The sequence below is a fragment of the Peromyscus californicus genome, unplaced genomic scaffold, assembly GCF_007827085.1.
Source record: "Peromyscus californicus insignis strain IS unplaced genomic scaffold, ASM782708v3 Scaffold_19__1_contigs__length_69161282, whole genome shotgun sequence".
Classification (NCBI taxonomy): domain Eukaryota; kingdom Metazoa; phylum Chordata; class Mammalia; order Rodentia; family Cricetidae; genus Peromyscus; species Peromyscus californicus.
In genome coordinates this window covers 50,861,224-50,880,482 of record NW_026294491.1, presented here as the reverse complement: position 1 = coordinate 50,880,482, position 19,259 = coordinate 50,861,224, and positions in this window count along the sequence as shown.

Sequence of the window (19,259 nt, the reverse complement as noted above, 5' to 3'; positions counted from 1 at the left end):
CCAGACTTCCTAAGTTCCTCTTGTGGTTCAACCACTTCTGGTTGGTATTGACACATGGAAGAAGACAATGGATCCCTACATTTTAGGTCACTCTTGCTAAACACATAATAGAATTTATGAACATTGTGCATGAAGAAGGCATTTAAATTATTTACATATTAATCACACGCTTGAACATTTTCATTAAACCAACCTAGTTTTCTGTTCTTTTTTTAACTTCCTATACATCAAAAACATAAACAAAATATACCTGTAGTCAAACAAACTCATATTGTTTCCAAATGTGCATCTCATATGAAATTGTATATTTAAGCATATTTGACTTTCATTTTTTTCACTCCCCATAGTGTCATTTACTTACATAGTATCATTTACTTCCTTTTTTATTTTGTAATTTAATTTAATTTTACATATCAGCCACAGAGTCCCCTGTACTCCCTCTTCCTGCCACCCCCCCGCCCTTCCTCCATTCTAACCCCCATTTCCATCTCCTCCAGGGCAAGAACTCCCCTGGGGATTCAACCGAGGCAGGTCCAGTCCCCTCCTCCCTTCACCCAGGCTAAGCAAAGTGTCCCAGCATAGGCCCCAGGCTCCAAAAAGCCTATACTAGATGTAAAACAAAGGATGACTAGACTGCTACTCACAACTCCAAGGAGGCTACCTAGTAAAGAGGACCCTAAGAAAGACACAGGAATCGCCCAATGACAGAGAAATGGATGAGATCTACATGATCATTCACTTCTTATACCTAGTAACAGATACAATGCTTTATAGACTTTATATACTGGGTCTTGAGTATTGTGCTGAACATTGCTGGCAGGAGCTGTATAGCAGACTCCTCCAAGATTATATCATTCTGCCCAAAAGAGAAGCTTCTTAGGCAGGAGGCAAACAACTGGAAATAGCTTCAGGAAGTCCCTGAAACAGAACAAGTGAAGTTACCAAGAAACTGTTTCAGAAAAGCCAAGTTACAAAGAAGCTATTCTGAACTCAAACCAGCTGCCTGGAAGAATCAGAAACCCCTGAGCTGCCTGGACCAGTTTAGACCAGAGTCACTTGGAAAGGACACTCTCCAACTGCTTGAGCTGCCCACAGCTATGCAGTGTGGCCCCTTTTCCCAGCTTTTGTGAGATGTCACCCATGCTGGGGTGGGATTTGGTGATGAAGCTGGGCCCTCCCCCATCAATCTCTAATTAAGAAAATGCCCTATAGCCAACCATTTTCTCCGTTAAGGCCTCCTCCTTTCAGATGGGTCTGGCTTGTGTCACGCTGACATAAAACTAGTCAGCGCAACTGATCCATTCTCAACACACAAACAAGTCACTGTTAATCCATAACCTTTCCATTCTTGTCCAGCCCCAAGATCATACATGAATATCCACGGGACAATACAAACATTGCAAATTTTAAAAAGCCCCCACAGTTTTTCAAAATTCAAACACTGGAAAAATAAGTCTCTTAAAATCCAACGTCTTTGTAACATTCCAAAATCACTTTAAAAGTTCAAAGTCTCTCAACTGTGGTCTCCTGTAAAATCAACAGTAAGTTAAATACTTTCTTTCTTCAAGAGGGAAAAACCAAGGCACAGTCACAATCAAATAAAAACAAAAGCAAATTGTGTATAAATAATTCAGTGTCTAATACCTGAAATTCACTCACAATCTCCTGGGTTCCTTCAAAGGGCTTGGATCACTTCTCCAGCTCCAATCTCAGCAAGACACACAGAATGTCTCCTAGGTTCAGATCAGCTCCATTCCACAGGATGGTGGTTGTCCCATGGTACTGGCATCTCCAAAATGCTGAGGTCTTCTGCTGCAACTTGGCTGCATTTTAACCAGTAGCCTCTCACAGGCTCTCTTCATGATACAAAGCCTCAACTCTCTCCATGACCCATTCAGTCCTGGGGTTTCCACTGCTACCTTAGCTGTACTTTCACCAATGACTTCTCTTGGCCTCTCACAGTGCCAAGCCTCAGCTGCTCTCCATGACCTCTTCATGCCTTCAAAAACAGTATTACCTGGGCTTCTAGCACAAGTTACAACCCTGCCCACCTCTGTACACAATTTGCATGTGCTGACTCTGAAGAAACATTCCCAGAAGATTTCACGTCAATGATGGTGGTCTCTTCTTAATCACCACTAATTTCTCAGCTCCAGCTAACCAGAATCAATTGTCCCAGTAAAGCAAACATTTTACTTCAGTAGTTCTGGTTTCTTGATAATCACACCTGATTCTTCAACCCCAGCTACCCACAACCACAGATAATTAACTCAAAAGAACAAACAACCCTGATAGACTCTTTAGGGGACTCTCAAACTTCCCTCTGAAACTTCACGGCACCAGGCCTCCGTCGTCTGCCATGCTCTCCACATTCTCATCTTCCAAGCCCCCACAGAACAGCTCACAAACTGTCACCACTCATTGACTTTCCTCACTCGAAGTTCCTAAGTTCTTCCATAGTTCTCACAAAAACAACATGGTCAGATCTGTCACAGAAATACTCTTCCTGGCAGCAATTAGGGTTTCTATCGCTGTGATGAAAAAAAAAAAAAAAAAAAACATGATCAAAGCAACTTGGGGACGACAGGGTTTATATGGCTTATACTTCCACATCACGGTCCATCACTAAAGGAATTCAGGACAGGAATTTAAACAGGGTAGCAACCTGGAGGCAAGAGCTGATGCAGAGGCCATGGAAGGGTGCTGCTCACTGGCTTGCTCCTCGTGGCTTGCTCAGCCTGCTTTGTTACAGAACAAGGGACCACCTGCCACAGTGGGTTGGGCTTTCCAGCATCAACCATGAATAAAAAAAAAAAATTCCCTACCTCCAGATCTTCTGGATACTCTTTCTTAACAAGGTTCTCTTTTCTCAGATGACTCTAGCTGTGCCAAGTTGACATAAAACTATATATATATATATATATATATATATATATATATATATATATATATATATAGAGAGAGAGAGAGAGAGAGAGAGAGAGAGAGAGAGTGTATTTGGTTTGCAAGTATTTTATTGAAGATTTTTTTTAATCTATGTTCATCAGCAATGACAGCTTATAATTTTTTTTTTTTTTTGCTGCTGTGTCTTTACCTTGTTTTTGTATTAGAGTAATACTGGCTTCATAAAAGGAGATTGGGAGTGCTCCTTCTGTTCCTATTTTTAAAAAATAATTTTAGAAGGTTTGGCTATAGATATTCTTTGGAAATCCGGTAGATTTATGCTGTAAATCCACCTGGGCCTGCACGTTTTTTAGTCAGAAAGTTTTTTATTACTATTCCATTCTCCTCATTTGTTATGAGTCTGTTTAGGTTTTTTATCTCTTTTTGGTCTAACTTTGGTGCTCTGCATGAATCCAGAAGTTCATCTACTTCTTTTAGGTTTTCATACTTAATGAAGTCTAATACAAATGGTCAGCCCTGAATTATATACATACAAATACATTATATGAACTAAGAATATTGTGTTTATATATATTTTAAAAAGGTAGATTTACATAAAACATAGGTAATATTATATCTGTATATATTATGTACATATTAAAGATAAGGCTGGGACCATCAATTTGAGACAGAGTAAGAGTAGAGTACATTGGAGAGGTTGGGTGGGGAAATGATATAACTATATTTTAATTTAAATGAAAGGAGTTCATAGAATTGAGGAAAGAGGTTCAGATGGGGTATGCAAAATTCTTAAACAATATTTTAAAATAAGTCTCCAAGAGGAGCTTGGACATTCAATATAGAATTGAAAATGAACCTATGTTTAAATCAGTTATATATTTTCAGGCAAAGTAATCCAATAGTCTTTTAGCTTCCTGTACCAACAAAGGGAAGACTATAGAAATGACCTGAAAGATCCCAACTCAAACTTTCTCTGATTCTTTGAATTTAGTGTATGTTAACTATCTAATAGGTGTTATCGAGTTAAATGAGGAGCTAACAGTCTCTCCAGAGAGAATTTTTAGCTAACCAAGTCACATCTCGGCAGGATACAGGCAACCCACACTCAGTACCGACCTCGAGCAACAAAAAGAACTCTTCGGCCTCAGGAGAAGTCATGAGGATGATTAGGCAGGAAATGCTCTGAGAATAGTTGAGTTCTGGAGATGGAAGTTGGAGGAGGGTGAAGTGAAGGAGAGAAGATACTCTGGGAAGCAGCAACAAAACAAAATGACTTGGAGACAGAGGCAGAAGGGCTTGCTCGGCTTTGGGAAGGGAACGGTAGATGAGAGAGGATGGGAAGAAAGTGGTAAAAGGGATGAACTCCTTTCTCTGCTGGAGTTTGGGGTTAATCACCAAGGCGACAGAAACATGTGGACGGTTTGTAGACAAGAGAGCATGCGGTCTGATCTCTGAGCTCTTGGTAATGCAGACTGGAAGAATTTGGCAGGAGTTATAGACACTGAGCCAAGAGGAACGAAAAGTGGTGTAGCTCTTTACCACGGCGCCTTAATAGCTTTAAGTATAGTGATCTTCCTTATGTTAGTATCTCCACATAAATAATAATTATATCTCTTTCCCTACGCTAACATATCTAACTGACATTGTCTTCGCCCAAATTGCTGTGCTTCCTTCTATCATGGTAGCCACTGTTATTACACAAGATATACCCAATGTTCTCGATGGTGATGAGGATGAAGGCCGTGGAAAGGTATTTCCTGGGAGAAAGGGCCCAGGACCTAGCATCAGGCAGTCTTGAATAAAATCTTGGCTTTGGTTGATTTAGCTGAGTGTTCTAGAGGAAATCCCTGAAGTCCTCAGAACCTCTTCCTTAAATAACCAGAAACCAAAATAGCCAGGTAGTAAGGTTTGGAGAATTGCAGACAATTTGATTCAAAGTCTCTAAAATAAGACCTCAGAGAGTGGTGTATATATTTATTATTTAAGGCTAAATACCATGATCCAATTTCCCATTTTCCACTTTTTCTTTAAGACAAATAGACACTGCCTGGAGCTGAGGAGCGTAGACAACTAAGCCTGGAACTTTCCTGACACTCTAATTCCTGGTCATTAGTGCTTCCCAGAGCTAAGCAGCAGACCTGCTCCCAAAACCTGTGCAGAACAGCTTCGTCTTCAAGTATGTAATCAACCTGACAGGGCCACTGCAGAAATAAATGAGAACTCCACGGCTGGCCAGGTGGGCTTGGGGACTGTGGCGTGCAATTAACCTGCCCACTGCCACTCCCAGAGTACCCCAGAGAGGCAGTCGCCATGTCACTGGCTGAGTTTGGTTCTGGCTGCTCATTCCAAGCATCTTTTCCACTCCCCTTGTGGTTCTGATCAGAGCCTTTTACAGAGAAGAGCGTGCCAAATGCAGAGACTGTTGGGAGTACCCATTCCGTGGGTAGACCTGTCAGAAATCTCAAAGGAAGCAAGTGAGCAAGGTCAGCATTTTTCCTCTGGTTTCTTAAGACAAATAATAAACCCACCAGTTTTTTTTTTTTTAAATGTGGTGTGATGTCCATAGTATAAACAACAGAATACCTGGTAAGAGAGTAAACCGGGAGTGTTTCCCCGGAAGTGCAGGATGCCTGCTCAGGAAGAAGACACGGGACTGGAAAAGTTAGGCCTTCTATGTTGCTAGCTTCCAATCCACATCCATTTAGTAAATTCCTTTTTTTTCCCCCATTCCTAAAGACAGGAATATCAGAAAAATCTGTCCCTCAGGAGCTGCAGCTGGCAGTTTTGCAGCGATCATTAGAACATGTTGGCAGTGGGAAACAGCTTCAGCATTTGCAGAACTGGCTGTCATTGGTGCCAAAACCAGACAGAAATAGAAATAGCAACATCAATATTGTTATCAGGGTAGCAGGAGTCAGGAGCTGCTGTAAGCCTGCAGACTCTGCAAGTGCCGCCTCGTGTCTTTGTCGCATGGGGGCTTCTCAGCACCGTTTGTGTAGGGGAGATAGAAAGTCTTAGGAGGAAGAGCCGGCAGGAACATGGCCACTGAGTTTGAGCAGGTAGCCTGACTTTGCCGTTCAGCAGTGTCTTTCCCCAAGACATTCACCTCTTTTTAATTACAGGAAAAGCCAGAAAATTAAATCCATTCTAATGGAAGTTTTAATTAACAGAAAATTTCCAGAAGGCAATTTAGATAATTTGGCCATATTATCAGTTGCTTTATTTAAAAAAAAAATATGTTGAAGCAGAACATCATATCAAAGATTACACAGAAATGGAGGCAGGAAAATAGAGGAAAGAGTGACTTCCAGTTCCTTACTCCAGGACATGAGAACCTGGAACCCCACTAGAGGTGCTCACCAAACCCCAATATCTGCCCATAAAAACATCATCGAAAATGCACAAAAAGATTTTTAAGTACAAAACTCCATGTTTATAATAAAAAATTCAATTGAACATCAGTAAGACATTAAATAAATTATCTTTCATTCAGAGTGAATTAATTAAGCTATTAAAGAAAAGGAATTTAATGGTTTTAAGTGACGTGAGAAAAATACTTGTTGAAATTTTCTTTCGTTCTTATTCCAAAGAAAAGTTAATAATCTCAAGAAAGAGAGATGTTTGGGATGGGGGGTGTAGGGGGAGTAGAATAAATATGAAGTAAAACTTATTTTAAAGGAATAAAGATCCCATTAGGTATAGGGAATCAGAATGGCTTTTAAAGGCCACCAACCCATTTACTCACACTCTGTACTTCTGCCTTTTCTTAATCTGCTGTCAACCATCGGAAGGTTGATGTGTGTGCTCACAGTTGTCCACATCTAGCTGCTTATCATTTCCCTTCAACGTGTGTTGAGTGTAGAAGAACTTCCAAACAGCCTGTCAGGAGGCAGACACGTGGCTCGCTGTGTTACAATAAAGGAAGCAGGAATCACAACCTTAGTCACACTATCACATTTCACCAATGGAATCACTCCTTCTGTAAAATGTGTGTATTTGTTTTATGACTTCCCCCGCCCACAAGAAGCCGGGAGGGGGAACAGTTGTTATTAACCTCAGATAGGATGCTGACAGCAGACAAGAGAAATAGTCCCGTCCAAATCCATCTCGGAGCAATGACTGGGATTACCTACAGGGTCATCTCAAGGTAGCCTCATCACTCCACAGTTCCATCTCAGCATGGGTGGCTACCTCACAAAAGCTGCTTCAGTGGAGTGCCAGTTTCAGTTGACCTTGCCACTCCAGTGTCTTCAGCAGCCCTCAGACCACCCAGAGCTGTGGGACAGGAGGGGACTGGTGGCCAGAAGCCCAGGTGAGTGTTTACTGACACTCGCCCTCTTCTTTCAGAGCATGTCCATATCTTTGCTATCATTCCCACAGGCCTAGCTATAACTGTATTATCTTTCTGATTTCCTCAGGGTGACTGTGGGACTAAGGCACTCTGTAGGGCACCACGGCCGTTTTTTTCCCTTCCATTCCCAAGGTAAAGAGAGTTTTCTTAGGGGTGCTAAATTTTTAAAATAAGGTAATACTTGTTCTCTGAAAGCGTAATTCTAAGTGCAGGTTTAAGTAGTTATGAAAAGAGCCACATAGGAATAAGAGAAATTTATAGCAATGCCTGCAGCCCTGTGGAACCCAGACAGGAGAGTCTGGTAGTTTAGACGAACATAATGGTACTGAAGAGGAGACGTGTCAGAATAACCCAGAGATACTTAGACGTGCTACTAACACCGTGAGGGTGAACGAGGTGCTGGACTGACTTGAGGGTTTCTGAATCTCTCAACTATTAGGAATGTGAGACAAAAATCATGAATGTAGGCCATAGCTCAGATAGCACGAAGTCAGAGAGCAGAATCTTCTTTTCTCTTCGAAACTATTCCATTATATTAGTTGTGCAACCTGTTTTAAAGCTTGAGAATGGAAGAGTCGTCCTGACAATCCTCTGCTTTCTTTCAGCACTGACGTTGCCTGAAGGGAACTGACAAACGCCAAAGGAAGAACTGCGACGAATCGGGAAGAAATTTTTAAGCAAGTCAAAATATTATAGTGTTGTGCCCAGATCGCGACCCCCAGAAAGACCACCAAAGACGAGCATGCCAGAATGCAAAAGCAAGGTTTAATTCTGGATATCCAAAAGCAATACAAGCCTAGGCAGGGACTTTGTCCAATACATCCAATGCAGTGGAGGCTGGAGGAAGCGCCCGCCTGTCTGCAAGCTCAGTTTTTAAAGGGAAAAATCACAAGCTTGCATCATTTAGGGGTGCTAGTACAGATACAATTCTGATTGGTTCGCTTCTAGGGGCTTCTAGAAATTGCTTCTAAGGGAGTGGTTGCCTGCCACCATTTCTCATTGGCTGCCCTCAGGTGGGGGCATTTTTATGGTCAGTTACTCTGGAAACCAGGGAGAGGACCTTCCATAGTCCGGCAGGCATTACCTTGTGACTGCCTTGTGATTCTGTACTTTTATACTTCCTGGTTTCTGGAATCTGGACTGACTTGTTTCAGTAACTATTGGCCTATTCCTAAAAGGAGAAATCTTAGGCCTTAGTTTTTGGGTGAAGGCATTTTGGTCTTATTTCTAAGATGGCTCATTTTGGTCTCACAATAGGAAGACATATAAAATTTTTATGAGTTAAATTTTATGCAGAAAATTTGCCGTGCCCTCCTATGCAGTACACTGGCAGTTGATAAGGAAATCAGATTTTAGTTTTGTCTTGAATATCTTAAATCTGCTGTATTTCTGATGTAGTTTAAAAAAATCAAATGTCTTCTTGAAGAAAAAAAATAGCAACAGTTTTTATTTTACTGGGAAAATAATAAAAGAAGAATGAAATATCAATGGGCAATGGGCAGATGGAGGGAGCCATGGTGCACTTAAGTATTATAATGAACTGACTAGCAAGTGAACTTGGAGGTAGGGAGAAACTAAGGAGAAATGTGAAATTTAGGAATCCGCCTGCCTCTGCCTCCTGAGTGCTGGGATTAAAGCCGTGTGCCACCACAGCCCAGCGGAATTTGATATTATTTAGTGTAGGGTATCCCTGCAAATGCCATGGCTGGCATGAGGCAAGAAAGAAATTGTGAGACCAAAATGAGCCATCTTAGAAATAAGACCAAAATGTTTCACCCAAAAACTAAGGCCTAAGATTTCTCCTTCTAGGAATAGGCTAATAGTTACTGAAACAAGTCAGTCCAGATTCCAGAAACCAGGAAGTGTAAAAGTACAGAGTCACAAGGTAGTCACGAGGTAATGGCTGCCAGACTGTAGAATGTTCCAACCCTGGTTTCCATGGTAACTGACCATAAAAGTGCCCTCACCTGAGGGCAGCCAATGAGAAATGATGGCGGGTAACCGCTCCTTTAGAAGTAAGATTAAGCCATGATTTCTAGAAAGCCCCTAGAAGCAAGCCAATCAGAATTGTACCCATACTAGCACCCCTAAATGATGCAAGCTTGTGATTTTTCCCTTTAAAAACTGAGCTTGCAGACAGGTGGGCACTTCCTCCAGCCTCCACTGTGTTGGATGTATTGGATGAAGTCCCTGCCTAGGCTTGTATTGGATATCCAGAATTAAACCTTGTATTGCATTGCGGCATGCTCATCTTCGGTGGTCTCTCTGGGGGTCATGATCTGGTCACAACAGAAATCAGGTTCAACACAACTTAGTCAGGGTTGGGTGTTGGTTTAAACTAAACTTCTGGCCAGTTTACTTTTGACATATTTAAACACTGTACTGTGAAGGGGCCCCAAAATAGCTTGACCACACAGCAGCCATGACAGGCTTAGGGACCTAGACACAGCCTCTGTGACAGGCTTACTAGCAGGCAACACCCAGATCCAGGAAAAGCCTCAAGCTGATACCACCCAGGGATCCACCCAGGGGTGAGGAAGTGCCTAACATCCCAAACATTCCAACCATTAGATAAGGTGACCAGATGTACTTGAGTCTAGCACACACCTATTTTTTGTTTTACAGATACCCCTAGACAATTGTCAGCCAATCAGGGTCCTGGACCCTGGAAATCCCCTCACCCCAACCTCTGCTGTGATAAAAACTCTGCTCCACCTGAGCTCAGGGCTCTCTGCTCTCACCACTGCATCGGACAGACAGAGGGACCAAGCTCCGGAGCTTGAAATAAAGGTTCTTTGCTTTTACATGCGGGATTTGGTCTCCATGGTGGTCTTTTGGGGGTCCCTGTGATCTGAGCATAAGAGTACAACTTTGGCAAAAATTCCCTGATGACAAGTATCACAATAATGCTTAAGACCACAACCAAATGCTTTGCAAAGCACGTGTAACCTCTTCCACAAAAGCCGATTCTCTAGCTTCAGGGCCTAGGGGAGGATCTGGTGTGGTCTAGGACATAGAGGTCATCAAACTAGAGAGTACATGTAGCATTCCTGCAGGGTTCTATTGGCTTGGGAACAATGCTCAAGGTAAGGTCTAAGGAGAAAGAATCTGGCATAAACATGATATTCTGGGGGATTTGGGTGTGGCCTGACCCTGCAGATAGCACAGATCACCATGCTATTAACTATATCCACTCCCAGATTTCCAGGTGGAAAACATGTATCCACCTTCTCCTCGGAAGTGATGATCCTATGTGCTTAACATTTCTGTTTGCCTTAGTGCTTATCACACAAGGACATCGTGCCCTCTACAAATTAATTTGAATAAAAAAGTGTACACATTTGAATTGTTAGGAAAGGGAGATTGAAACATTAGTAAATAAATTGAAAAGGGAATTATTCAATAATTTTTAAAGCTACAGTGAAGTATAACAAGACAAAAGATATAGATGATAAATAATAAAAAAATTAAGGTGACTAAATGTTATACATAAAGCCAACAAAAGAGTAAGTTCTTTGAAAAATAAACAAGATTGACAAACACTAACCAAAACTAACCAAAAGAGAGAAAATTAATCAAATTAATCAACCAATGACAAAAAAGGGTGGTGGTGGTAGAAAATCTAATAAAATGTAGAAAATCATTATGAAATAATAAAAATCTTTTTTTGGCGGGGGGCGTTTTTTTGAGACAGGGTTTCTCTGTTTAGCTTTGCAACTTTCCTGGAACTCACTCTGTAGATCAGGCTGGCCTTGAACTCACAGAGATCTGCCTGGCTCTGCCTCCCGAGTGCTGGGATAAAGGTGTGTGCCACCACCAGCCTGGCTAGAATACTAAGAAAATTTATACTTCAAAAATTTAGAATAAATGGATTCATAGACATGTATTACCTACAAAACTTAAAGAAGATAGAAACAACTTAATCAGATCCATAACAAGATTGAAATAGCAAGAAAATGTGTTAAGTTTAAAACCCAGGACAAACAACTGACATGCTTATTTAACATATCAAAGCTGGACCCAGCTGCCAAGTTCCCCCAGCATCCCTCAGTCCCTATCTGTTACTGGGTGTGGCTTGCATATCCAGCCTTCTACCCTGAACTCTCCAGCCAGGGGCTGGCCTGCCCTTCCTCCAGAGGCTCTTCCCTATATAATTCAGACATTTTGGTGACATTTTGGTTGCCCACCCGTTTTGGACCTTTGGCCTCCTGGCTGCTGCACCTGACTCCCCTTCCTTCTCCCTTCCGCTCCTCCTCTCCTCACATGGTCCAGCTCAGCCTGGTGGTGTCCACTCTGGACTCTCCTGGATACTCCTGCCTCTACCTACGCGTTCCCTTTTATCTACGATAAACTTTCTCCTCCACCATCCCTAGGAGCAGTCATGTCCTTTCCTTTCCTTTTTATGTCTTTTTTCTTTTCATTCAAAAAAAATCTGCCAAGAAGAACATCTCAGAAACTGGTAGGCTGTCTGTCAACCCTCTGAAGAGCTGTCACCTGTCCCCTTCCAATGGTTCTGTAAGATACTGAAGGTATCCAGTCATATTCTACCATGCCAGTATTACTCTGCTATCAAAACCACGTAAGCACACAAGAAAACTATACATCAGTTTCTCAGATAAACATAGATGAAAATTTGTCAACAACAAAAAATCTTGCAAACTGAATTTGAGAAGGTAGGGAGTAGAGGAAGCCTGCAAATGAAATCCTGAGTTAATGTGTGTGTGTGTATATATATATATATATATATATATATATATATATATATATATTTGATGTGAGCACAACCATGACAAGAACTAAGACCCCGAACCCATGGGAAAATGTCAAATCCTTTCCCTATATGTGTTAGGCTTGGAATTGGCAAAGTCTTTTTCTTCTGGTCCAAGTCCAAATGTGAATAATTGACCAATGTGTACCAAAACTAGCAGCTGCAGTTTCTTCCTCACAAAGGTTTACAGCCTGAGACTGCTCCCCTCAGAGATCTTGTATTGAGACTAACTAAGCCCTCCCCTTGTGCTGTGCATGATAAACACACTGAAGTTACAGGTTGTACATGGTAAGTGAGGTCCTTCTGAGCACACACAGCCCACCTGACTTCAGCTTTTCTCCATGTGTCTGTATTTTCTTCTCTCCCTCACCAGACCTTGTCAAGGTTCCAGGACCCAGCTGTGGAGAACACAGCACAGAATATATTCAGAAAATAATATGCCATGACCGGGTTTATTTCATTCCAGGGTTGCCAAGACGATTCAACATATGCAAATAAATCAATGTACTATAACACATAAATAGACTCAAGAACAGAAATTATACAATTATCTTAATAGGTACAGAAAAGGCTGTTGGCAAAGTTCAATAACCTTTCATGAAAAGAGGCCTAAAAGAAGTAGGAATAGAAGGAACACACCACAGCATAATAATTTTACATGACAGACATGTAGCCAATGATGTACTGAATTGGAAAACGAATGGAAAGGATTGATTCTAACATCTAAGCAAAAGTGCCCACTCTCCAGGCTTATTCAACACAGAGCTTGAAGTTTTAGCTAGAGCAATGAGTTGAAGGAAAAAAAAAACTTGAAGGTACACACTCAGGCAAGGAAGAAGTCCAAGTGTTCTCTTCTGAAGGTGATGTGACACTATCGCTCAAAGGCCTCATGGGTTTCACAGGACTCTTAGATATATTTTCAACAAAGCAACAAGATACTAAATCAGTACATAACATCAATGGCTTTTAAATACCGATAACGAAGCTTCCACTGAAGAAATCAGAGAACAGATAATGCCTTTACACCCATGAAGTCTCATCAGCATGGCTACTTAAACAAGGCCCGAGCAACATATATATGAGAGAGAGAGAACAAGGGGGATGTGTAAGATGGGCTGGAAGAAGGAAAGTAGGGGGAAATGATATAATACATTATAATTTCAAAACAAAAGCTATTATTTCAAAAATTGAAAATAGAACACCAGAAAGAAATCTAATGAAGGAAATGAAATACCTCTACAATGAAAACAAAATTACATTAAAGAAAAACAATGAAGAAGACATTAGAAGATGAAATACCTCCCCTGCTTATAGACAGGCAGAATTAATATCGTGAAAATAACTATACGACAAAAGTTATCCACAAATCCTCTGCAATCCCTATAAAATTTTAACTATTGTCTTCATTGAACCAGAAAAATCAATCTTACAATTCAAATAAAAACACAAAAGACAGCAGATCATCAAAGCAATCCTAAATAGAATGAACAGTGTTGCAGATACCTAATTTGAAATTATGCTACAAAGTGATAGTATCAAAAACTATGTGGTACTGACAAAACAAATGAACAGAAAACCAACAACAACAAAAAACAGACATGTAGACCTATGGAACACAATATAAGATCTGCGCCCCCCCCACGCCCCTGCTCCACCAAACAAATTCTATGTATTGACAGCAACCTAATTTTTGACAAAGTTTTCAAAGACATACATTGGAGACAGTCTATTCAACAAAGACACCGAGAAAGCTGCCTGTTTATATGAAAAAGAATAACACAATCTTTGTCTTTCCACATTTATTATTTAGGAATGAATCAAATACCTTGATGTAAGACCTAAAATTTTGAAACTGGAAGTGGCAACCGTGTCCCTGGGTGGCTGAACCTGAGAAAACACTTCTCCGGGTGCCATGGCCCTGGTTTTACCTAACTGGGGAGGTGGGGAATGAAGAAATGGCAGACACACATACAGGAAAGCTGGGATCTGGTCAGCCCTGTGCTCTGAAGTTGAAGCCAAATAGCAGCCCAGAAACTCAGCACATTTGTTTATCTTATAATACATCTGGGCAGAGGGAAGGTTTTACTGTGTACAAATGAACAAGGAGGCAGGTTTAGCTAATCCCAGCTTGGGGTCTTTGTGGGGAAGAAGTTTCAGGCCGTGAACATCAAGGAGGAGGATGTTGCAGTCAACAGTTTCTGCAAACACTGTCAGCATCATCCCATGACTTATGGGAAAGCCTTGTCATTTCCCTGTGCCTGATGCCAAGAAGGCTTCGCCATTCTGAGTCTGAGGCATTGGGGTCCTTGACATATCGATAACATGCATTTATTCATAACTTCCTCTGCTTCTCAACTCGGGCAGCATTTTTATTATTACTAGGTGTTGCTGTTGTTGTTATTATTATTATTATTATTATTATTATTATTATTTTATTATTATTATCTGCAGAGAAACCCCTTAGCAACATTCCCAGTTCAAGTTCTTTCCTTTCATTAATTTGAAGTCTTGTAAGTTAGAGCCTTTCATGAGGGAAGGATGTGGAAGGACTCAAACTTCAGGCTGGAAGAGCTCTTGAGAGTTCAAAGACCAGCTGTTCTGTAGGAGCAAGCCAGTAAGCAGCTCTCCTCAATGGCCGCTGCCTCAGCTCCTGTTCCTGTCCTGACTTCCTTTGATGATGAACTGTGATATGGAAGTGTAAGACAATAGCAACCCCGATTAAGACAAAGGGTGTCTTGCCTTTAAAGGTGCTAATCTCATTAAAAACTATTGTTGCTTATTCAGCACCTACCTGTCTGCCACCTTCAACTTAGTCATAATTCTCTCCTCACATTTTCCACATAATTTTGTTCTCTATCACTGGAGATTTGACAGAGAGCAGTGAGGAGTAACCATGCCACAACCTGAATATTGTGATGGTTTGAAATTTCCTGATGAGCCACCTAGTCCACTACTTTCCAATTCAGTTTCACTCAGACACTCAGGACATGGACAGAACGCAGACAGATTCTTTGCTAGTGTACAACAACAATAATAACAACAACAAAACCCAACCAAACAACAATAACAACAACAAAACCTAACCAAGCAAACAAAAGAATAGTTTCTCGTAAAGTCTCCGTTCCTGTTTGAAACATCCTTATCTAAGTGTGCACTGAATACATTATCTGAGCATTCTAGGACTCTACATCCCACCAGATGATCTATTGACATATATTATTAATAAATATTTTTATACTGCAGGATTTCTCTGATCCCACAGCTCCAAACTCTTCCACATTGCTACAGAAACCACTTCCTATGAGCCACATGATTAGTGTTATTACATAAACGATCTCACTTCTTAGAACCTGTTTTTTGGTATTGGTTACTTTTGTCATTGTTTGACAAAATCAGCTTAAGGGGGAAAAGGTTTATTTGACCTTGCAGTTTGAGGGAATAATCCATCCGTGGCAGGGAAGACCTGGTGGGGAGAACAGCTCCAGCTGCGGTGACAGGAGCATGAACAGCTGGTTATATTCCATCTGCAGTCAGAATGCAGAGAGATGAATGCTGGTGCTCAGTGCACAGTCCCCTTTTTTCTCTTTACTAAGTCCAGGGCTCTAGCATGAGATGGTAGTATCCACAGAGTATTTCCTCCTCTGCTAATCCTAAATGGAAATGACATCCACGACATTTCTAAAGGTGTGTCCCCAAGGTGATCCTAAATGCAGCCAGGTTGACAATAAAGACTTATCCTCAGGAAAACGCAAGCGAAAACTGATCCCAGATTCCTTCTCACTCCAGCGAGAGTGGCAAGCACAGAGAAGACAAATGAGCAGAAGTTACCATCCCTACAACCCAACAGTAGCTACGTAGTGCTGCCTCTTGGCTGGTAGGTGTCATTGGTGGCTGTGAGCTGGACCTGACTGTCATCCCAGCCTAGTGTTAAATGAATAAGATTAAAATAGCATGTCATTTTAAAAACTAGGTCTATGTCAAGTCCAATGAGTAAGTCACCCAACAGACAAAAACTCAGCAAGCCTGTGTGTCGGAATTACCTGAACAGATTTAAAGTAGCTTAAAAAAAAAACTGCTTTAAAGACTAATTATAAACACCCCTAAAACAAAATCAGAGAAGCTATTTCTTGAAGAAGAAGATGTTAAGAAAAGAGCTAAAACCTAAATTTTAGAATTCAAAATACAATAGCAAAAAGAAAAAAACTAAAATTTCCTTTTTAATAAAGATGGAATGGCTGATTGTGATCAATGTTTCTCTAACAAGAATAAGCACACAAAAGTCAGATCAAAACACCAAAAGAATCAGTGATCTTCAAGAATGTCACTGAGCTTCCAACAGAGGCAGGGACCAAAGAGCAGAGTCCCATCTCTTTAAAAACACCCACGAGTTACCCACAAAGATAGAGCCTGAGGAGCAAAGTTCCAGAAAAGAGAAAACACAATGAGGTAAGCAGTCTATTCTTACTTTCCCACTGGAGGAATCTGTTGTATTTTTAAAAGGTGGAAAAGTTGCTAGCAGATAGGATCAGTGATGAGCTTTTATCAGCACCTCCAAGCTGGGGAGGCAGGTGCTGGAGTTCAGAGCACTAAGGTTGGCCAAGCATTCAGTGAAGTCAACCCAGAAACAGCATGTGCTTAGAGGAAGCGATGATCCTACTGGATTGTCCTGAAATAACGGTGCTATTGCTTAAGCAGTAAAAGAGCCTGAGCCAGAGATGGTGATCAGGAAACACTGTCTAGTAGTCTTAAGGGTGAAGAAAGCTAGGAAAACACATAATGCTTGGAAGAAAAGAAATTGTATTTAGTGTTCATGGACATGCATGATTTCCAACAGAAAGTAGAAAGGACATTGAGGATTTAAAAAAAAAAAAAAAAACAACCAAACCAAAAAACCATACCTCACAAATCTAAATCAACTCTCTACAAAATAACTACCTGGGAGAAAGCGAGGTATGTTCTTTTCCAAAAGATGGGACAAGCCAATGGTGCAAAATTCCTTGATATTTTTTCAGACTCATTAATCAACCTTAAATATGGTGTTTGTAGGAAGTGCAACAGACAAGAAAAATAAAACAAAAGTCAAGCATAAAGAAAAACCAAAATAAGAGACAATGTAGCTAGAGTTTTCCTGCCTGGCCCACAGTCAGGGCAAATCTCTCTCACCTGCCAGTCCCACAGCCGTCAGACCCGACCAAGTAAACACAGAGACTTGTATTGGTTTCAAACTGTATGGCCATGGCAGGCTTCTTGCTAACTGTTCTTTCAGCTTAAATTAATCCATTTTTATAAATCTATACCTTGCCACATGGCTCGTGGCTTACCGGCATCTTCACATGCTGTTTCTCATCGTGGCGGCTGGCAGTGTCTCTCTGACTCAGCCTTCCACTTCCCAGCTTTATTCTCCTCCTTGTCCCGCCTACACTTCCTGCCTAGCCAATGGCCAATCAGTGTTTTATTTATTGACTAATTAGCAACACATTTGCCATACAGAACATCCCACAGCAAGACAACGTACTTATTTAATCACTATAGAGTGCTCCAGATAGCACCATATCAGTCAAGAACTCTACCATGACTGTGACTAGAATATTAGGAAAAGAGATGAAAAGACGCAGAATTTTAGTATATGGGCTACTTGAAGAAAATTCTAGTAAAATCTATAAAAAATTATTTTAAAATAAATCAAATGTAAAATCTAAGACCATTTAAAAAAATGATGAAAAGTCTAGCGATACCTAAACAAGATGAATGTCAAATGCAAGGCATGTCAGTAGAAAGTGGCCAGATTAAAAATGAAAGCATGACAAGTACGTAAAATAACTAAAAATACTATGAGACATAGTAAAATGTTTGATTATAAATACAATTTAAGTTTTTGAACAACAAAAACATGAGAAGAAGATGATTGCTAAAGAGACAAGGACCAAACACTTTACAATGTCAAGGAAAGCTTCCAGTTACAGACTCAAGGACATTGATTAATAGGCTGATTCAACATCAATAAAACAACCAGGGACCAGAGAGATGACGCCATGGGGAAAAGGGGTCTACTGCTCAGCCTGATGACCCAAGTTCAATCCCTGGATCCCATGTAAAGATGAAAGGAGGGAATTAACCAAAGTTGTCCTTTGACCTCCCCATGCATGCAATAGTGCACGTGCTTATTGTGTGCATGTACACACACACACACACACACACACACACACACACACACACACACACACACCTCTGCTTTTATACTCACACAATAATTATTTTAAGTTTCCTAAATTATTATACCATATCCTAGATGACTGATGAAAATCAAAGACTTTTTTCTTGTTTTTAATGGCAGGATCCCCACCCCCAGCCTTCCAAAGGCGGAGGTAGGAAGATCCTTAGTCCCAGGCCAGACTGTGAAATATATCCAAGACTTGTCTCAAAAATGCAAAGGACTGAGGGTTTAGATAAGTGGTAGAGCACCTGCCTAGAATGTGAAAAGACCTGGGTTTGATTCCTGGGAACTACTTTGCTCCTCTTCAATTTAAATAAGCAAGGGGGAAATGGTGTATAACTTTTTTTAAAGAAAAACAACAATACTGAAAGCTATCTTTTCACCAGAAATTATGGAAGATAAAATAGAATACTATCATTAAAGTGATTAAATAAAATAAATGACTATGGGAGTTCTATAACCTGAAAACTGTACTTAAAAGTAAAGGTAAAAAAAAAAAAAAAACCAAAAACGCAATGATCTTCAATAGTAGGAATCCTCTAGAAAAAATGTGAAAGCCAGTTACTCATGCAAAATAAAACTGAGCTCATCAAAAGATGACAAATGTAGGGGAACTCATAAAGCAGTGGGAATGGCTAAATGTTTAGGTCCATTTACCAACATATTGCCTATGTGGCGGTGATAGTACAGTCTGGTGAAGTTTAAATTATACATAGAATGAAAACACTGCCATGATCAACTCCCCAAATGGGAGAATCCTAGACTTAAAGCATTCTTTTCTTACTCCGTCTAGCAATAAGTATATTCATTTTTGCCATATCCTGATAGTTCGAGTGGTCTTTAGGTGGCCCTAAGAGAAGACAAAAAGAAGAAGCTGGTGAAATAGTTTGAAGAAGGATACGTGTTTTATTTCAATATGAAGAAAGAGGAATTGGAGGATGAGGAAGGGAAAGGAGAGGAAAAAGAAGAAAGAACAGAACTTATCAGACACCCCAATATAGTAGTAAGATGCAACCAATAAT